Source organism: Nycticebus coucang, chromosome 6 (assembly GCF_027406575.1).
Source record: "Nycticebus coucang isolate mNycCou1 chromosome 6, mNycCou1.pri, whole genome shotgun sequence".
NCBI classification, from domain to species: domain Eukaryota; kingdom Metazoa; phylum Chordata; class Mammalia; order Primates; family Lorisidae; genus Nycticebus; species Nycticebus coucang.
Window position 1 is genome coordinate 106550154 of NC_069785.1, and position 21989 is coordinate 106572142.

The window sequence follows — 21989 nt, forward strand, 5'->3', positions numbered from 1 at the left end:
AGGATGCCCTGCCTTTTGAAGGCAAACCCAGGTAACACTCCCCTGTATCGATTCTATCAGTTTACCCATAACCTCACCCCTCTAAAATGTCATAATACCAAGCAAACTGTAACTCAACCACAGCGAGACAGCTCACTCAAGGTTTCTTAGACGAGGCTCTCTAGCCATGGTCAGGGATATTTGTTTCCTAGAGTTTGGGTGGTTTTCCATCGACAGGCTTCTGTGGATTCACATGAGGTCATTTAAAAATAAGGTACACTAAGACGATAGGACTAAAAGAACTTAAAAAGTCACGGAGGGACCAGGTGCAGTAGCTCACTGCCTGTAAGCATAGCACTCTGAGATACCGAGGCAGGCGGATTGCTTGACCTGAAGAGTTCCAGAGCAGCCTGAGCAAGAGTGAGACCCCTGTCTCTAAGTAAAAATAGAAAACCTGAGAGTTGAGGATTGCTCAAGCACAGGAGTCAAAGATCTGTGGTGAGCTATGATGTATGGTTGACAGCCGTGGCACTGTATCCAAATAAATAATAGGGGGCTGCGCCTGTGGCTCAAAAGAGTAGGGCGCCGGCCCCATATGCTGGAGGTGGCAGGTTCAAACCCAGCCCCGGCCAAGAACTGCAAGAAAAGGAAAATAAATAAAGAAATAATATGCTCCGCACCTGTAGCTGAAGCGAGTAGGGCGCCAGCCACCTACACCGGAGCTGGTGGGCTCGTAACCAGCCCTGGCCTGCCAAACAACAATGACAATCCCAAAACAGCCATATGCTGTGGCAGGCACCTGTAGCCCCGAGAACTCCAGAGGCTGAAGCAAGAGAATCACTTAAGCCCAAGAGTTTGAAGTTGCTGTGAGTTGTGGCGCCGTGGCATGCTACACAGGGGGACAACTTGAGACTCTGTCTCCAGGGTGGTGCCTGTGGTTCAGTGAGTAGGGCGCCGGCCCCATATCCCGAGGGTGGTGGTTCAAACCCAGCCCCAGCCAAACTGCAACAAAAAAATAGCCGGGTGTTGTGGCAGGCGCCTGTAGTCCCAGCTACTCTGGAGGCTGAGGCAGGAGAATCACCTAAGCCCAGGAGTTGGAGGTTGCTGTGAGCCGTGTAAAAAATAAAAAAATAGAAAAAAAGGGTGGAAGGAAAGAAGGAAGGAAGAAAGGAAAATCAAAGACTAAAAGTAGTTCAGTGCCTGTAGCTCAGAGGAATAGGGCACCAGCCCCATATACCAGAGGTGGCAGGTTCAAACCCGTCCCCAGTCAAAAACTGCTAAAGAAGAAAAAATAAATAAATAAATAGGCTGGGGGGACGTTGCATAGCACAGTGCTCAAGGCACTAACCACATCCACTAAGGAGGCTAGTGGATTCGAGCCCGGCCTGGCAAGCTAAACAACAATGACAACTGCAATAAAGCAAAAATACCCCGGCGTTATAGCCGGCTCCTGTAATCCCAGGTACTTGGGAGGCTGAGGCCAGACAATTGTTAACACCCGAGAGTTGGAGGTTGCTGTGAGCTCTGATACCACACCATGGCAATCTATGGAGGGTGACATAGTGAGAGTCTGCCTCACCAAAAAAAAAAAAAAGAAATCAAATAAATAAATAAATAAATAAATATTAAAATCAATCAAATAAAGAAGTAAATAGTCACGTACCACAGTTCCTGGAACAGAAACCCTTCCTCTTCCCCACCTCCCCCGCTTTCCAGTCCAGAAAATAACTTTAGTCCTCAGTTAAATTTTTTATCCTTATTTCTGATCTATTCCATTTTACAGGAGAGGTAAGTAGCCAAACACTCAGGCGCTGAGCTGACCTGACCTGACCTGACTTGAGCCGAGGTTGAAGTGAAGAACATCTAGGATCTGTCCCCGCCCTTCCCTGCACTGCCTCCCCACTAGGCTTTGAGAGAACGGAACTGTCCTCCACAGAATAGCTCCATACACACACAAAGAAGTTACAGGTCTGGGCAGCGTGTATGGCTCAGTCGGTAAGGCGCTGGTCCCATATACCGAGGGTTGCGGGTTCAAACCTGGCCCCGGCCAAACTGCAACCAAAAAATAGCCGGGTGTTGTGGCAGGTGCCTGTAGTCCCAGCTACTCGGGAGGCTGAGGCAGGAGAATTGCCTTAAGCCCAGGAGTTGGAGGTTGCTATGAGCTGTGTGAGGCCACAGCACTCTACTGAGGGCCATAAAGTGAGACTCTGTCTCTACAAAAAAAAAAAAAAAGAAGTTATGGGTCTGGGCACGGTAGATCTCCACTGTAATGCTAGCATTCTGGGAGGCCGAGGCCGGTTGAGACCAGAGACGCCCGGTCCCTACCCCTAGTCCCAGCTGTTCGGGAGTCTGAAGCAAAAGCATCTCTGGAGCTGAAGAGTTCGAGTTTTCTGTGACCTGTGATGGCGCCATGCAGCTCTTCCCAGTGGAGGTGGAGTTAGAGTGTATTGCCAAAATAAATAAATAAATAAATAATCCCCCACACAAATACCATCGTAGATGGTTGTGTAGACATGAATGAAGAAGAATTATTTTTTAGATAGAAATGACACACCCCCTAGGCTCACACGCTGATGAGTTCACTCGTTAGCTCTAGTAGTTATGCAGGAGGCAAGCAGTGCCTATTGTTAGAACAAACATTTCAGAAGAAAGAGAGAGAACACGACCATGAAAGAAGGAACACGGGGTGGGAAGGGGCGAGGCGAGGCTCCGAGCCTCAGGAGGACCAGAACTCCGCCACCTGCTGGACAGACTGCGCCAAAGCACGCAGAAGAGACATCTGGTCGACCCACAGGTGCTAAGGTGACAAGATCCCCGGTCTAAAATCAGCCACAAACGTCTGGTCGTTGGCAGGGCACCATGGAGACTGAAGTTACGTAAAACCCACATGTGCTCCACATGGGTGTCATGCCTGCCTGCCTGGCAGGAGAACCTGGAATACTCATTCTTAACTAGCTCCAGTGTTTCATATGGAGGTGTGGAGGGGGGGAGGTGGAGGTTATGAGGGAAGGAGAGAAAGAAAGGGGAGAGAGAGGGAAGGAGGGAGGGATGTGTGTCACAGCATATCCTTTAGTAGTTAATAAGCGTCACGATCGTGTGTTCAAGCACACGTGTGAGATGTGGAAAGATAGAAAGAGAGATACACGGAAAAAAAGAAGAAAAAAGAAACCCCAAAAGTGGTGCCTTTAGCCACGCAGTGAGAGCAAGTCAAAAACCATGCCTACCGAGGAAGGGCATGCTCCGCAGCCAAATGTAGGCATACAAGAAGTCAGGTGCTGGGGCCTAAGCAGGGGGTTGCTCAGTTAAGAAACACGTGTGTGTGGGTGCATCCCGTGGCTCAAGGATTAGGGCGTCAGCCCCATATTATACCGTGGGTGTTGGTTCAAGCCTGGCCCCAGCCAGAACTGGAAAACAAACAAACAAAAAAATTTTTTTTTCAGGAACTCAAATCAGTTAGCTGAAGCAATCCGCCCAGCTAGACCTCCCAAAGTGCTATAATCACAGGCCTGAGCCACCTCACGTCGCTCAGCCTAATTCGATTTAGTTAAATATCATTCTCCCACACCTGGTTTCACTGTATCTGGAGAGATGAATGTGTGTGTGTGGGAAGCTCTTGTTAAGAATAGAAGATAACGGGTGGCACTTGTGGGTTAAAAGTACGGTGACTTCCCCATATACGGAGGTAATAGGTGGTGAAAAAACTGCCCCCTCCCCAAAATCCTTTAGTTGAAAGAGGTCGCCTGCTCCCCCCCCCCGCATATGCTGGAGGTGGCGGGTTCAAACCCAGCTGAGGCCAAAAATTGAAAAAAAATACAAAAACAAGGATGAAGGAAGGAAGGGACTGAGGGAAAAAGGGAAGGAAGGAAGGAAGGAAGGAAGGAAGGAAGAAAGGAAAGAAGGAAGCAAAAAAAGAAACACGTTCGTGTGTGCAGCGTGCATTACTTTACGTTACGTAACATACGTCTGCATATAGGTATGGCACGCTCGCACAGACGCACATATATGTCAAAGGGAAAGGCGTGAAACAGAATATGCGCCCATGGGAGAGGGCACGCATGCACGCACGCATGGAATCATGGACAAATGTGCCTGGAAACTGGGGGATGGGGTTGGGAGGGAAGCAAGCAAAGAAAAAGGAAGAAAAGAAGGAAAGGGAAAGGAAAGAAGAAAGGAAGGAAGAAAGAGAGAGAGAGAGAGAGAAAAGGAAGAAAGAAAGAAAGAAAGAAAGAGAGCATACCTACCCCAGTGCAAAGTTGACCAGCACATCACTCATCCGTCTTTCCGTATGTCCGTCCATCCGACGTGGAAAAAGAAAAGGAGTTTTACGTATATACATAAAATGAAATGAAGGACTGAATGATTACAAAAATAAACAAACAGGCTCAGTGCCTGTGGCTCAAGCAGCCAAGGAGCCAGGCACATACATACATACATACATACACACACACACACACACACACAGACACACACAAACACACACACACCTAACTCCCTGAGCCGAGGCTCTGTCTCGAAATAAATAAATACATAAATACGAGGAAGTAAGGAAGGAAGAAAGGAAGGAAGAAAGGAAAGAAACGCGTTCATGCATGCTGCGTGCGTTAGTTTACGTTATATAACATACATCTGCACAGAGGTATGGCATGCATGCACAGACGCAAATATATGTCAAAGGGAAAGGCATCAAGCAGAATATGCATTCATGGGAGAGCGCATGCATGCACGCACGGACGCACGGACAAGTGCTCATGGGAACTGGGGGATGAGGTTGGGAGGGAAGCAACAAAAAAAGAAAGAAAAGAAGGAAAGTGAAAGGAAAGGAGAGAGGAAGGAAGAAAGAGAGAGAGAGAAAGAAAGAGCGAGCATGCATACCCCAGTGCAAAGTTGGCCAGCACATTGTCCGTCTGTCTGTCCAATGTGCAAAAAATGAGAAGAGTTTTATGTATATACATAAAATGAAATGAAGGACTCAAAGAAAATAGGTAAATAAAAAATGAAAATAAAAAATGAAAATAAAAAATAAATAAATAAAAGGGTGGAAGGAAGGAGAAGAATGAATGAAGAAATAAATAAAGAAATAAATAAGCGGGGGCAGGGAGCAAAAAGAAACTGGTAGGTGAGCTATTTGTGAGTGCGCGGTCTGCGAGCGCCCCCTAGTGGCAGGATCACAGAAATTTTCAAAGTCCTGACAGAGACATCTGGTGGAGCTGGAGACCCTCCGACGGAGTGCCAACAACCGCCCCAGATCTCTGGTCGACCCCAGGGGCTCTCCTGAGGGAGAGCCATTGCACGACACCTCCGTGGCCCGGACACCCATTCGTCGTCCGTCCTCCCTCAACCCTTGGTTCAGAGTGGCGGATGAGGGACAGGGGCAGAAATAAACTAAGTCCAAAGCCCTTGGGGTATGACGGTCCCACCTGCTCGTCGACAGCACAGGAGGTGCTAGAGAGAGAGGGCTGGGCAGGGCTGGACATTGCCGCACCCGCAAACCCGGAGACCGGTAGGCACACGGATGGGGTTGGGGGAGAAGAGGAAAAAAAAAAGAAGGAAAAGAAGGAAAGGATAAGGGAAATGGAAAGGGAAAGGAAAGGATAAACGAAGAAAGAAGAAAGAAAAAGAGAGAGAGAGAGAAAGAAAGAAAGAAAGAAAGAAAGAAAGAAAGAAAGAAAGAAAGAAAGAGCGAGCATATATACACCAGTGCAAAATTGGCCAGCACATCGTCCATCCGTCCGTCCGACATGGAAAAAGAAAAAGAGTTTTACGTTTATACATAAAATGAAAGGAAGGACTCAAGGAAAATAAGTAAATAAAGAAAAAATGAAAATAAACAAAAAAATAAATGAATACATATATAACATGTTGGAAAGAAAGAGAAGAATGAATGTACGAAGAAATAAATAAAGAAATAAATAAGTGGGGGATGGGGGCAAAAAGAAACCTCTAGGGGAGCAATATGGAAGCACACGGTCTGTGAGTGCCCCCTAAAGGTAGGATCCAAAAAAATTTCAAAGTCCCGAAAGAGACATGTGGTCAACCCGCAGACACGAAGAAAGCAAGAAAGAAAGATAGAAAGAAAGAAAGAATGAAAGAAAGAAAGAAAGAGCATTCATGCACCAGTGCAAAATTGGCCAGCACATCGTCCGTCCGTCCGTCTGACATGGAAATAGAAAAAGAGTTTTACGTTTATACATAAAATGAAATGAAGGACTCAAACAAAATAAAAAATAAATGAAACATGACAATAAATTTAAAAATATATGAATTAATAAATAAAATGTTGGAAGGAAGGAGAAGAATGAATGAACGAAGAAATAAATAAAGAAATAAGCGGGGGGAAAACAAAACGCTAGGTGAGCTATCTGTGAGCGCTCGGTCTGCTAGCGCCCCCTAGAGGCAGGATCCCCAACATTTTCAAAGTCACAAGAGAGACATGTGGTTGACCCAAAGACGTGAAGAAAGAAAGAAAGAAAGAAAGAAAGAAAGAAAGAAAGAAAGAAAGAAAGAAAGAAAGAAAGAAAGAAAGAAAGAAAGAAAGAATAAATAAATATGCCAGAGGGCAAAAACAACACGTGCGGTGAACTATTGTCAGAGGAGTGGCAGCGGCGGCATGCAGGCTCCTCTCTGCAAGTGCACGGTCCGAGAACGCCCCCTAGCAGCAGGATGCTCAGCAGCAGATGGAAAAATTTGCAGTCTTGACAGAGACATCTGGTCGACCTGCAGATGCCCCAACAGAGCGCCAACACCCAACCCGGACCTCAGGTCAACCAAAGGGGCTCTCCTGAGAGAAAGCCATGCCACCCCCATGGCACGAAATGACGGACGGGCGTCCTTCCTCCTTACCTCCGATCTCGGTTCAGAGTGTGGGACGGGGCAGGGGGCGAAATAAAACTAACTCCAACGCCCTCGGGGCATGACGCTCCTACCAGCTGGTGACCGCACGGGAGGCTCTATAGAGAGAGGGCTGAGCGGGGCTGGGAGGGGCTGGACATTGCCGTGCCTGTGGCACCCAGCGGACCAGTAGGCACATGGGTAGGGTTGGAGGGGAAGCAAAAAGAACAAAAAGAAGGAAAGGGATGGGAAAGGAGAAAGGAAGAAACAAAGAAAGAAAAAAAAGAGAGAAAGAAAGAAAGAAAGAAACAAAGAAAGAAAGAAAGAACATATATACCCCAGTGCAAAGTTGGCCAACACATCATCCATCTGTCCGACCCACACGGACAAAGAAAAAGAGTTGTACGTATATAGCTAAAATGAAATGAAGGACTCAAAGAAAGTAAGTAAATAAATAAAAAATGAAAATAAACAAACAAGTAAATAAATAAATAAAAGGATGGAAGGAAGGAGAAGAATGAATGAACAAAGAAATAAATAAAGAAATAAATAATTTGGGTCGGGGCAAAAAGAAACTGCTAGGTGACCTAATTGCGAGTGCGTGGTCTGTGAGCACACCCTAGGGGCAGGATCCCCAAAATATTCAAAGTCCCGACAGAGACATCTGGTCGACCAGCAGATGCCCTGACGGATCGCCAACATCCACCCCAGACCAAGGTAGACCCGAGGGGCTCTCCGGTGGGACAGCCACTCCACCTGCGAGGAACCAATGCCCATCCGTCCTCCAACCGGTCTTGGTTCATAGCGGGGGATGGGGGACAGGGCAGAAATAACACAAAGTCAAAAGCCCTTGGGTCATGACACTCTCTTCTGCTCGTTGACTGCATGGAAGGTGGGAGAGAGAGAGGGTCGGTTGGGGAGGGACGCCGCTGTGCCCGCGGAACCTGACGGCCCTGTAGGCATGCGGATTGATTTGGGGGGAGGCAAAAACAAATGACATAAAGGAAGGAAAGGGAAAGAGAAAGGGAAAGGAAAGGAGAAAGGAAGAAAGAAAGGAAAATAGAAAGAAAGAAAAAAGAAAGAAAGAAAGGAAGAAAGAAAGCATACATACCCAAGTGCAAAGTTGGCCATCACATCATCCATCCATCGGTCTGACATGGAAAAAGAAAAAGAGTTTTAGTATATAAATAAAATGAAATGAAGCACACAAAGAAAATAAGTAAATAAATAAAAAATGAAAATAAACAAATAAATAAATAAATAAATGAAAGGGTGGACGGAAGGAGAAGAATGAATGAATGAAGAAATAAGTAAAGAAATTAATAAGTGGGGGCAGGTGGCAAAAAGAAAACACTAGGTGAGCTATTTATGAGTTCGCATTCTGCAAGTGCCCCCAAGAGGCAGGTTCCCCCAAATTTTCAAAGTCCCAACAGAGAAATCTGGTCAACCCACAGACACTCCAATAGAGCGCCAACATACACCCAGGACCATGGTTGACACCAGGGGCTCTCCCGCGGGAGAGCCACACCACTCCCAAGGCCCGGACGCCCGTCCATCCTCCATCCTCCTTCCTCCGTCCTCCCTCTGCTCTTGGTTCAGAGCGGCTTACGGGGGGTGGGGATGATAAAAATACTAAGTCCAAAGCCCTGGGGCTATGACGCTCTCTTCTGCTCGTCAACCGCACAGAAGGTGGGAGAGGGGAGGGCCGGGTGGTGCATCAACAAAGCTGCGCCCATGGAACCTGACGTCCTGGCAGGCAAGTGCATGGGGTTGGGGGTGAAGCAAAAAAAAAAGAAAGAAAGGAAGGAAAGGGAAAGACAAAGAGAAAGGAAAGTAGAAAGGAATAAAGAAAGGAAGAAAGAAAAAAGCAAGAAAGAATGGAAAATAGAAAGAAAGAAAGAAAGAGCGAGCATACATAACCCATACAGCCCATGATGTGCTGGCAAAGTTGGCCAGCAGATCATCTGTCCATATGTCCGACGTGGAAAAAGGAAAAGAGTTTTACGTAAATACATAAAATGAAATGGAGGACTCAAAGAAAATAAGTAAATAAATAAAAAATGAAAATAAACAAAAAAATAAATAAATAAACACATGGGTGGAAGGAAGGAGAAGAATCAATGAACAAAGATATGAATAAAGAAATCAGCAGGGGCAGGGCAAAAAAGAAACTGCTAGGTGAGCTATTTGCGAGTGTGCAGTCCGCGAGTGCCCCTAGCGGCAGGATCCCCCAATTTTTCAAAGTCCCAACAGTGAAATCTGGTCGACCTGCACACGCTCTGACAGAGAGCCAACACCTGCCCCAGACCAATGGTCAACCTGAGTCGCTCTCCCGCGGGACAGCCACGCCACCACTGTGGCCCGGATGACCGTCTGTCTTCCGTACTCCGTCCTACCTGCGCTCTCGTTTCAGAGTAGGGGACGGTGGACTGGGAACGGGAGAGGAAAAAAAACTAACTCCAATGCTCTCGGGGCATGACGCTCCTGCCTGCTGGTCGATGGCACTGGAGGCGGGAGTGAGAGAGTGCCAGACGGGGCCGGATGCCGCCGCGCCCGCGGAATACAGTGGCCCTGTAGGCACGCGGATTGGGTTGTGGGGGGAATAAAAAAAATGGAAGAAATTGGAAAGGAAAAGGAAAGGAGAAAGGAAGAAAGAAAGAACAAAAGAAAAGAAAGAAAGAAAGAAAGAAAGAAAGAAAGAAAGAAAGAAAGAAAGAAAGAAAGAAAGAAAGAAAGAAGAAAAAGCATACATACCCCAGTGCAAATTTGGCCAGCACATTGTCCGTCCAAATGTCCAATGTGGAAAATGAAAAAGAGTTTTACGTATATACATAAAATGAAATGAAGGACTCAAAGAAAATAAGTAAATAAATAAAAAATGAAAATAAACAAAAAATAAATAAATAAAAAAAAGGGTGGAAGGAAGGAGAGGAATCAATGAACAAAGATATAAATGAAGAAATAAATAAGCAGGGGCGGGGCGAAAAAAGAAACCGCTAAGTGAGCTATTTGCAAGCGTGCTGTCCACCAGCGCCCCCTAGCAGCAGGATCCCCAAAATTTACAAAGTCCCGACAGAGACATCTGGTTGACCCGCAGATGCTCCAATGGCGCACCAACACCGGCCCCGGACCAATGATCAACCACAGGGGGTCTTCCGCAGAACAGCCACTCCGCCCCCGAGGACTGGACGCCAGTCCATCCTCCATCCTCCAACCTCTCTCGGTTCATAGCAGGGGACTAGGGATGGGGGTGGAAAATATACTAAGTCCAAAGCCCTTGGGGCAAGATGCTCTCTTCTGCTGGTCGACTGCATGGAAGGTGGGTGATAGAGAGGGCTGGGTGGGGCGGGACACTGCTATGCCTGTGGAACCCGACGGCCCAGTAGGCATGTGGATGGGGTTGGGGTGGTAGTGAAATAATAAAAGAAAAAAGGAAGGAAAGGGAAAGAGAAATAGAAAGGAAAGGAGAAAGGAAGAAGGAAAGGAAGAAAGACAAAAAGAAAGAAAGAAAGGAAAATACAAAGAAAGAAAGAAAGAAAGAGCATACATTCCTCAGTGCAAGGTTAGCCAGCACATCATCCATCCGTCCATCCGACGTGGAAAAAGAAAAAGAGTTTTACGTATATACATAAAATGAAATGAAGGACTGAATGAATACAAAAATAAGCAAACAGGCTCAGCGCCTGTGGCTCAAGCAGCCAAGGAGCCAGGCGCGTGCACACACACACACACACACACACACACAAACACACCTCCCTGAGCTGAGACTCTGTCTCAAAAGAAATAAATACATAAATACAAGGATGGAAGGAAGGAAGGAAGGGAGGAAAAATTAATAAGGGGGGTGCAGTTATTACCCAAGCTGAGTTACTGCGGCCCCTGTAGTGGCGTCATGGGAGGGTCTGCGGGGTGTTCACTTCCCCTAGGTGCCTCCTAGCGACAGGATCCCTCCCAATGGACCAAAAAAACTTCCAGTGTACCGGCACAAACATCTGGTCCACCTGCGAAGGACACGACCGAGCCCCAAGGCCCACCTCTGACTTTTGGTGGACCCAATTTAGGGACAGACGGACACACAGACACATAGACACACAGACAGACAGACGGACGGATGGACGGAGACACACACACACACACCTACTTGAGCCGAGGGTCTCTCTCAAAGAAAATAAGTAAATAGCCTTCTCTTCCTGCTTGTTGTGAAGGTCCGTGCCTTACCCGCACACCTCGTCACCATGCCTCGGAAAGTTGAGGAAATCAAGGACTTTCTGCTCACAGCCAGGCGGAAAGATGCCAAGTCTGTCAAGATCAAGAAAAATAAGGATAATGTGATGTTTAAAGTTCGATGCAGCAGATAACTGTATACCTTGGTCATCACAGACAAAGAGAAGGCAGAGAAACTGAAGCAGTCTCAGCCCTGAGGTTTGGCAGTGAAGGAGCGGAAATGAAGCAGACATGCTGATTTCAATTTACTAAATTTTAAAAATTAAAAAAAAAGAAAATAAGTAAATGAATAAAAAATGAAAATAAACAAATAAATATATAAATAAAAGGGTGGAAGGAAGGAGAAAAATGAATGAACGAATAAATAAAGAAAGAAATAAATAAGCGGGCAGGCAAAAAGAAACAAAAGATACTATTCATAGAGAAGTGACTCAAAAGTCAGAAACAGAATTCAGAATATGGATGAAAAATAAAATAAATAGAGGCGGAGCAAGATGGTAGCCGAGTAACAGCTTCCTTGCATCTGGGCACCATGAGTCTGGGGAGATAGGACTCCAGGCATCTCTGGCTGGTGGGATCTGCCTATCATCACCCCTGAGAGGATACAGGGAGTCAGCGAGAGACTTCTGGACCCCAAGAGGAGGACTAAAACAGTGGAAAACCGGCAAGTGGTCGCGTGTGTTCAATCGGTCTAAACCCACCCACAACTGTAAGTTCAGTAGCAGCGAGACTGCAAACCGGAAAGGCCTTACCTGTGAACTGTTTTGGTGTCTTTGGACTTGGTACTCAGCTGAACTGCCTTAGGGAGAGCCTGAGCGAGAGTGCGGAGAATTTTGGCCTTTGTCTAGGGCCCCAGTATGGGCTGCTAAGCCAGACGGAGCTAATAGTGTTTGGCTCTGGGTCACAGGCAACCATTGTGAGCGATCAGCCCCGGCAAGCTCCGCCCTCAAGGTCACAGAGCTAGAATTGGGTGGGAGCTGGTAACCCAGCGACCAAGTAGCCTAAGGGCGGGGTCTGAGCCGCCTTGCAGCCCTAACCCTCGGGAGCAGAGGGAGACCAGTTTTGGCACACAGGGTAAGTGGATAGCCACTTCAGCAGTGATTCCAGCGACAAGCACTTCCCTGGGAAAGCTTCTGCTCAGCAAGTGAACAAGTTCAAAGTGCCTTTTAAGTGGGCTGAAGAGAGATTTTGGTGTCTACCTGCTGGGGTTTGAGAAACTAGCAGCCTCCAGTTGTATCAGAACTGTGATTAACATCTCATACCCCAGAAGACCACGTGTTGCCCAGAGAATATTCAATAACATACACATACTGCTTTGTTTATGGTTGTGTTTTTTTTTTTGGTTTTTTTTTTGTTTGTTTATTTTGATGTTGTTGATGTTGTTTTGTTTTGTAAGTTCAACCTTTTCCATACAGATCCTTTTTCTTTCTCAATTTTTCTAGTTTAAATTCAGATAGCAGACAGCTTCAGAACCCCAGCACGATTCAACCCCAATAAGCCATCTCCCAGACATATCAAAATTAGCTTCACTAAAGTTAACATGAAAGAGAAGATTCTCAAAGCAGCCCGGCGAAAGAAAACTATAACGTACAAAGGTAAGAATATTAGAATAACTGCAGATCTCTCTGCTGAAACTTTTCAAGCAAGAAGAGGCTGGTCATCAACTTTTAATCTCCTAAAGCAAAAAAACTTTCAACCCAGGTTCTTGTATCCAGCTAAACTGAGTTTCATCTATGATGGGGAAATTAAATACTTCAATGACATTCATATGTTGAAAAAATTTGCCATAAGTAAACCAGCTCTTCAGGATGTTCTCAGACCTATCCTCCACAATGACCAACCCAATCCTATACCACAAAAGTAAACTCACTCAGAAACTTCGGATAAAACTCCAACTTCCACACTGGCGAAAGGATTAAAAATGTCCACTGGACCTTTGAAAAACTCGATACCCAAAATTCCACCAGACTTATCAATATTCTCCATCAATGTGAATGGCTTAAACTGTCCTCTAAAGAGGCATAGGTTAGCTGACTGGATACAAAAACTCAAGCCAGATATTTGTTGCATACAAGAGTCACATCTCAACTTAAAAGACAAATACAGACTCAGGGTGAAAGGATGGTCATCCATATTTCAGGCAAATGGTAATCAGAAAAAAGCAGGTGTTGCAATTTTATTTGCAGATACAGTAGGCTTTAAACCATCAAAAGTAAGGAAGGACAAGAATGGTCACTTCATATTTGTTAAGGGTAATACTCAATATGACGAGATCTCAATTATTAATATCTATGCACCCAACCAGAATGCACCTCAATTTATAAGAGAAACTCTAACTGACATGAGTAACTTGATTTCCTCCAGCTCCATAATCGTTGGAGATTTCAACACTCCCTTGGCAGTGTTGGATCGATCCTCCAGAAAGAAGCTGAGCAAAGAAATCTTAGATTTAAACCTAACCATCCAATATTTAGATTTAGCAGACATCTACAGAACATTTCATCCCAACAAAACTGAATACACATACTTCTCATCAGCCCACGGAACTTACTCCAAAGTTGATCACATTTTAGGTCACAAGTCTAACCTCAGTAAATTTAAAGGAATAGAAATTATTCCATGCATCTTCTCGGACCATCATGGAATAAAACTTGAATTGAGTAACAACAGGAATCTGCATACCCATACAAAAACATGGAAGTTAAATAACCTTATGCTGAATGATAGCTGGGTCAGAGATGAGATTAAGAAAGAAATCACCAATTTTTTGGAACAAAATGACAATGAAGATACAAACTATCAGAACCTCTGGGACACTGCAAAGGCAGTTCTAAGAGGGAAATTTATAGCACTGCAAGCCTTCCTCAAGAGAACGGAAAGAGAGGAAGTTCACAACTTAATGGGACATCTCACGCAACTGGAAAAGGAAGAACATTCCAACCCCAAACCCAGTAGAAGAAAAGAAATAACCAAAATTAGAGCAGAATTAAATGAAATTGAAAACAAAAGAATAATACAACATATCAATAAATCAAAAAGCTGGTTTTTTGAAAAGGTCAATAAAATAGATAAACCTCTGGCCAACCTAATCAGGAAAAAAAGAGTAAAATCTCTAATATCATCAATCAGAAACAACAAAGACGAAATAACCACAGACTCGTCAGAAATCCAAAAAATCCTTAATGAATATTACAAGAAACTTTATTCTCAGAAATATGAAAATCTGAAGGAAATAGACCCATACTTGGAAGCACGCCACCTTCCAAGACTTAACCAGAATCAAGTGGAAATGTTAAACAGACCCATATCAAGTTCAGAAATAGCATCAACTATACAAAACCTCCCTAAAAAGAAAAGCCCCGGACCAGATGGTTTCATGACAGAATTCTACCAAACCTTTAAAGAGGAATTAGTACCTATATTACTCAACCTGTTCCAAAATGTAGAAAAAGAAGGAAGACTACCCAACACGTTCTATGAAGCAAACATCACCCTGATCCCCAAACCAGGAAAAGACCCAACAAGAAAAGAAAATTATAGACCAATATCACTAATGAATATAGATGCAAAAATATTCAACAAGATCCTAACAAACAGAATCCAGCAACACATCAAACAAATTATACATCATGACCAAGTTGGTTTTATCCCAGGGTCTCAAGGCTGGTTCAATATACGTAAATCTATAAATGTAATTCAGCACATAAACAAATTAAAAAACAAAGACCGTATGATTCTCTCAATTGATGCAGAAAAAGCTTTTGATAATATCCAGCATCCTTCATGATCAGAACACTCAAGAAAATTGGTCTAGAAGGGACTTTTCTTAAACTGATGGAGGCTATCTACAGCAAACCCACAGCCAATATCATATTGAATGGAGTTAAATTGGAATCATTTCCACTCAGATCAGGAACCAGACAAGGCTGCCCATTGTCTCCATTGCTTTTCAACATTGTAATGGAAGTTTTAGCCACCGCAATTAGGGAAGAAAAGGCGATCAAGGGTATCCATTAGGGTCAGAAGAGATCAAACTCTCGCTCTTCGCAGATGATATGATTGTGTATCTGGAAAACACAAGGGACTCTACTACAAAACTCCTACAAGTGATCAAGGAATACAGCAGTGTCTCAGGTTACAAAATCAACATTCATAAATCGGTAGCCTTTATATACACCAACAACAGTCAAATTGAAAAAGCAGTTAAGGACTCTATCCCATTCACAGTAGTGCCAAAGAAGATGAAATATTTGGGAATTTACCTAACAAAAGACGTGAAAGATCTCTATAAAGAGAACTATGAAACTCTAAGAAAAGAAATAGCTGAAAATGTTAACAAATGGAAAAACATACCATGCTCATGGCTGGGAAGAATCAACATTATCAAAATGTCCATACTACCCAAAGCAATATATAATTTCAACGCACTCCCTATTAAAGCTCCACTGTCATATTTTAAAGATCTTGAAAAAACATTACTTCGTTTTATATGGAATCAGAAAAAACCTCAAATAGCCAAGACATTACTCAGAAATAAAAACAAAACAGGAGGAATCACACTACCAGACCTCAGACTTTACTACAAATCGATAGTGATCAAAACAGCATGGTATTGGCACAAAAACAGAGAAGTAGATATCTGGAATAGAATAGAGAACCAAGAGATGAATCCAGCTACTTACCGCTATCTGATTTTTGACAAGCCAATTAAAAACATTCAGTGGGGAAAAGATTCCCTATTTAACAAATGGTGCTGGGTGAACTGGCTGGCAACCTGCAGAAGACTGAAATTGGACCCACACCTTTCACCATTAACGAAGATAGACTCTCATTGGATTAAAGATTTAAACTTAAGACATGAAACTGTAAAAATACTAGAGGAGAATGCAGGGAAAACCCTTGAAGAAATTGGTCTGGGTGAGTATTTCATGAGGAGAACCCCCCGGGCAATTGAAGCAGCTTCAAAAATACACTACTGGGACTTGATCAAACTAAAAAGCTTCTGCACAGCTAAGAACACAGTAAGCAGAGCAAGCAGACAGCCCTCAGAATGGGAGAAGATATTTGCAGGGTATATCTCTGACAAAGGTTTAATAACCAGAATCCACAGAGAACTCAAACGCATCAGCAAGAAAAAAGGAAGGGATCCCATCGCAGGCTGGGCAAGGGATTTGAAGAGAAACTTCTCTGAAGAAGACAGGCGCACGGCCTTCAGACATATGAAAAAATGCTCATCATCTTTAATCATCAGAGAAATGCAAATCAAAACTACTTTGAGATATCATCTAACTCCAATGAGACTAGCCTATATCACAAAATCTCAAGACCAGAGATGTTGGCGTGGATGCGGAGAAAAGGGAACACTTCTGCACTGCTGGTGGGAATGCAAATTAATACATTCCTTTTGGAAAGATATATGGAGAACACTCAGAGATCTAAAAATAGATCTGCCATTCAATCCTGTAATTCCTCTGCTGGGCATATACCCAGAAGACCAAAAATCACAACATAACAAAGATATTTGTACCAGAATGTTTATTGCAGCCCAATTCATAATAGCTAAGTCATGGAAAAAGCCCAAGTGCCCATCGATCCACGAATGGATTAATAAATTGTGGTATATGTATACCATGGAATACTATGCAGCCTTAAAGAAAGATGGAGACTTTACTTCTTTCATGTTCACATGGATGGAGCTGGAACATATTCTTCTTAGTAAAGTATCCCAAGAATGGAAGAAAAAATACCCAACGTACCCAGCCCTACTATGAAACTAATTTGGGACTCTCACATGAAAGCTATAACCGAGCTACAACTTAACAATAGGGGGAAGTGGGAAAGGGAGGGGATGGGTAGAGGGAGGGGAATCGGTGGGATCACACCTGTGGTGCATATTACAGGGGTATTTGCGAAACTTGGTAAATGTAGAATGTAAATGTTTTGGCACAGTAACTGAGATAACGCCGGAAAGGCTATGTTAACCACTGTGATAAAAATGTGTCAAATGGTTTATGAAGTGAGTGTATGATGCCCCATAATCATATCATTGTATGCAGTTATGATGTAATAAAAAAAAAAGATGGAGACTTTACCTCTTCATGTTTACATGGATGGAGCTGGAACATATTCTTCTTAGTAAAGTGTCTCAAGAATTGAAGAAAAAGTACCCAATGTACTCACCCTTATTATGAAACTAATGTAGGACCTTCACATGAAAGCTATAACCCAAATTCTTTTCTTTTTTTATTGTTGGGGATTCATTGAGCGTACAAAGATCCAGGTTACATTAATTGCATTTGTCAAGCAAAGTCCCTCTTATAAATGTGTTTCTATTACCCTTTCAGCTGCTGCTTTTTATTTTCCCTTCTTGTCTGCCTGCTCTGTCTGGGCAAGAAGGTAGTCACACATGGCTTCAGCTACTTCCTTAGTCACGACTGTAAATGACAATTTTCCTCATCCACTATTCAAAGTTGGTTTGGCCTGGTAAACAAGTCTGAAATTGGAGAAGATAACTTAGTCTTTGCTGCTGTTTGTTGCCATACCTTTTCTTCAGCTGCCTCTGCCAAGTGCATCAATCTCTTTCTTTCTGGGCTTTCTCAAAATTCTTACAGCCATTACATTGTATATTGAGGAACACATTATTTTTGCCTCATAGCATTCACAATTGTTTTTAAGACAGCCTGATCATTTGAAATTACATCCTTTGCTATGATGGCAATCTGATTCTCCCTCCTTACCTTTCTCTATCTTAGGCTTGAAGCCTTCTTGATTTCTATCAAGGCATGCTTTTATTGCTTTTTGTCTTTCATTTTCATGTTCCAAATTGTTATAATATCTAGTACAATTGCAGTTCTTGTAAAATTCACTGTTTCCAAAGAAATCACAATATAATGTCAAACACAGTGATATCACACACTTACAGGGCTTTCTAGGCCCAATGGAAGACACAGATGGGATTATACCATTGAATGGAAGACTTGACTGGATCTGGATACCAAATAATCCAACAAAGTTAGAATAGCTTGCTATAGACATGTATGAAGACTGCTGTAGCTGACTAAATACTGAGCTGGAAGCACAGCATAGCCCACAATCTCTGTTCCCAGAGCTGGGGCCAAGACCCTGCCAGAACAATGCCTGGTGGCCGGCTGGTGAGGTTGGGCTGAATCTCTGGCAGTGGCGTGGCAGGCATAATGAGCTGGTGCTGTGGCTGGCTAGTAGTTATGATTTATGAAGCTGGATTGATTGGTTTGGGAACAACTTGTTTGACATCCTAAGCTAAGATAATTGGAACTGACATCTGCACTGGGGTTGTATTCACAACCAATGGTTTTGCTTGCTGCAGAGGATGAGTGTTTGTACTAGAATTTTAACTAACTGGCTGGGGTGAGCTACTGATTATGTGGTAGTAAAAAGGTCAGACATGATCAAACTTGCTTCCAGGTACCTGAATCTGCTGGACATTGGGAGCAGTTTCCAGAGGTGCAATTGCTTTAAACTTTGATGTGCTTACTCCCCTAATAGTGATGGTCTGCACAGTTGATTCCATTGCCTTATTTGGTGATTTCAAAGCAGATATGGCTATTTTATTTAGTGTCTGTGTTGTATAATTTAAAGGCGATCCAATAAAACCACTTTCAGATATTGTTGTGGTCTTTGATGGAGTTCTGGGAGTGGACTGTGAAAGAACCCTACCTGCAATGACTGGAGGTGATACTTGAGTTATCCGTCCTGTAACTGCTTTCCTATTACTTGGTTTTGCAAAGATCAGCTTCTTGAGTAAAAGACCAGAGGTTGGTATTTGAGACTTTTTAGCGATCTGTACTGTTTTTTACTGTTTGGTCTATAACACCAAGGGTTATGTTACACTATTCATCTATTCACTTCTTGGGGTCAGTGCTGAGACTCCAACGACAGGTTTCACCTCTGACCTCCTTCCCATGATTAACTATTTTAATCTGCTGCAGTGGTAACTTAGGATCTCCTGATTGGGCCTCAGTTGTAACTTTCTGAGTCTGTGGTAGTTGGCTATGGGGTAGTGCTAGAATAAGACTTAACCAAAGTGGTTAAAATTAATTTCTGTTCATCTGGTTTAAGTTTCTAACTACCGGTTTAACATCAGCTGTCTGTGATACTTTGTTTAACATAATATGATGGACTGATATAGTCATAGGAGTCTGAGCACCAAATTTCTGAATGCCACTTGGAAAAGCTGGTTACACTGTGGTGTTACAGTCTTCCTTAGTAATTGTGGCATTCACTGTTACTTTGTTAGTGCGCTTACTGAACACTGTGATTGGTTCCGTGGAAATAGGCATGGCTGTACAGCCACCAGTAAAATTTATGTTGACAATTTCTTTCACTTCTGTGTCTATGGGAATTGGAGATTCCCCAGCTTCAATACTGTGGTCAACAATTGACGTTATATCACTGTCCATTACCTCCTCTGGAAGCAAACTTTTCACTTTGTCATGGACAACCACCATGATCATTCTCCTGCTAGAAAGTTGATCAGGCACAAACCCAGCAGCTCTCTGGGCTCCCACTATCTGTGGTGGCAGCAGTGGCCGCCTTGAAGACTCAGGGCAGGGACTGTTCAAAAATCACTCACCCAGAACAATTCCACTGCTTCACCCCATAATACGTAGGCCCTTGTCACCCATGCACCCTCTCCAGAAATTGTATCATTTGACCAACCTGAATCATACCACCTGATCCTTTTCCCTTAATGTACTTCCTCCCTGTCTTCCTCTTCCAGGGAGGTCTGACCTGTGAGCTTAGGTGCCATCGTACTGGTCATAAAAGCAATCAAATATTTTCCCTGAAACTCTGAATGCACAGTTAACCCTTTGCCTGGAGCCTGGATGCCTGAAAGTCTACCCCCTGCAGAGCCCAGAGTGTTTGGTGAATTCACAGAGAGGCCCAGGCATTGTGTAGACCTCTGGATGGCATCACAGACAGTGACTAGTGAGGAAGCAGGGAACTGCAGAGAGAGAGTGGTATCTGGAGAGAAAGGGATGTGGAGATGGTGTGCAGCTGGCAGAGGCACTGACACCCAAGTTCTGACATGGGTGGGCAAACTTTCCTGACTCCCTTACCCACCAGAGGGGACCAGAGACTAGCCACATGGGTTTGCAGGACAGAATGCCTGTGAATTCCTACAATCTGGATGCTTGAAACTCTGAACTCTTTCTCATGAACACTGAAAGTACTCCATGGGACAATCTGATTAGAACTTTCAACCTGGAATGTCTACCTGGCGACCATCCAAAGTTGAGTTGTGATTCTTTTATAATGGAGAGTTATAGATTCTCCTCCTCTAGCTGTTGGTGGTGGGGGGTGGGGCACCACAGATATTTATATATTTCTACAGCTGAGATTCATTAGGATTGACCTTTCACAATGGTGTAGAGGAAAAGCCACGATCACAAGCTCCAGGTCATTGGTAATGGGATGCTTAGCACCAGTACCTGAAGCCACCAATCCACTTGCCCCACAAGTACTAAAGCCAAATTGAAGAAAATACTCCTGAGGAAGAACCAGTGGAAGAACTTTGGCAACACGAAAAATCAGTGAAGATCACCTACACCAAGGGATGACAAAGGAGATACAACAAAAGATACTATTCATAGAGAAGTGACTCAAAAGTCAGAAACAGAATTCAGAATATGGATGAAAAATAAAATAAATAGAGGCGGAGCAAGATGGTAGCCGAGTAACAGCTTCCTTGCATCTGGGCACCATGAGTCTGGGGAGATAGGACTCCAGGCATCTCTGGCTGGTGGGATCTGCCTATCATCACCCCTGAGAGGATACAGGGAGTCAGCGAGAGACTTCTGGACCCCAAGAGGAGGACTAAAACAGTGGAAAACCGGCAAGTGGTCGCGTGTGTTCAATCGGTCTAAACCCACCCACAACTGTAAGTTCAGTAGCAGCGAGACTGCAAACCGGAAAGGCCTTACCTGTGAACTGTTTTGGTGTCTTTGGACTTGGTACTCAGCTGAACTGCCTTAGGGAGAGCCTGAGCGAGAGTGCGGAGAATTTTGGCCTTTGTCTAGGGCCCCAGTATGGGCTGCTAAGCCAGACGGAGCTAATAGTGTTTGGCTCTGGGTCACAGGCAACCATTGTGAGCGATCAGCCCCGGCAAGCTCCGCCCTCAAGGTCACAGAGCTAGAATTGGGTGGGAGCTGGTAACCCAGCGACCAAGTAGCCTAAGGGCGGGGTCTGAGCCGCCTTGCAGCCCTAACCCTCGGGAGCAGAGGGAGACCAGTTTTGGCACACAGGGTAAGTGGATAGCCACTTCAGCAGTGATTCCAGCGACAAGCACTTCCCTGGGAAAGCTTCTGCTCAGCAAGTGAACAAGTTCAAAGTGCCTTTTAAGTGGGCTGAAGAGAGATTTTGGTGTCTACCTGCTGGGGTTTGAGAAACTAGCAGCCTCCAGTTGTATCAGAACTGTGATTAACATCTCATACCCCAGAAGACCACGTGTTGCCCAGAGAATATTCAATAACATACACATACTGCTTTGTTTATGGTTGTGTTTTTTTTTTTTGGTTTTTTTTTTTGTTTGTTTATTTTGATGTTGTTGATGTTGTTTTGTTTTGTAAGTTCAACCTTTTCCATACAGATCCTTTTTCTTTCCCAATTTTTCTAGTTTAATTATAATTTCCCATTGCTGCCTATTTCAATAATTAGAACTTCATTTTTGTTAGTGTTTCTACTGCTATATTTGGTTTTCCACCCAATTTATACTGTAAAGTTTTCTGTTTGCTGGTTTTGGTTTGATTTATAGCATTTTTGTCTTTCTCTCTACTTGGTGGAGGTGGGGTACTGTATCTGATCATGTTAGCAAAGAGCTGCTGACCTCAAGGGAACCACCCAACTGGGCACCCCCAGAAGGTGGTTTTTTCTTAAGGTTGTATCAAAGTACCCTACTGTACACCTATATCGCTCTGTCT

The 21989-nt window shown here is 43.9% G+C and overlaps 2 pseudogenes; one reads left to right on the forward strand and one right to left on the reverse strand.

The window, feature by feature from the left end:
* The first annotated feature begins 11042 nt into the window (after positions 1 to 11042).
* LOC128588193 (60S ribosomal protein L38-like) lies at positions 11043 to 11255 on the forward strand (annotated as a pseudogene).
* Positions 11256 to 18642: 7387 nt separating this feature from the next.
* On the reverse strand, positions 18643 to 19517 carry LOC128588831 (protein lin-54 homolog; annotated as a pseudogene).
* Positions 19518 to 21989: the final 2472 nt, after the last annotated feature.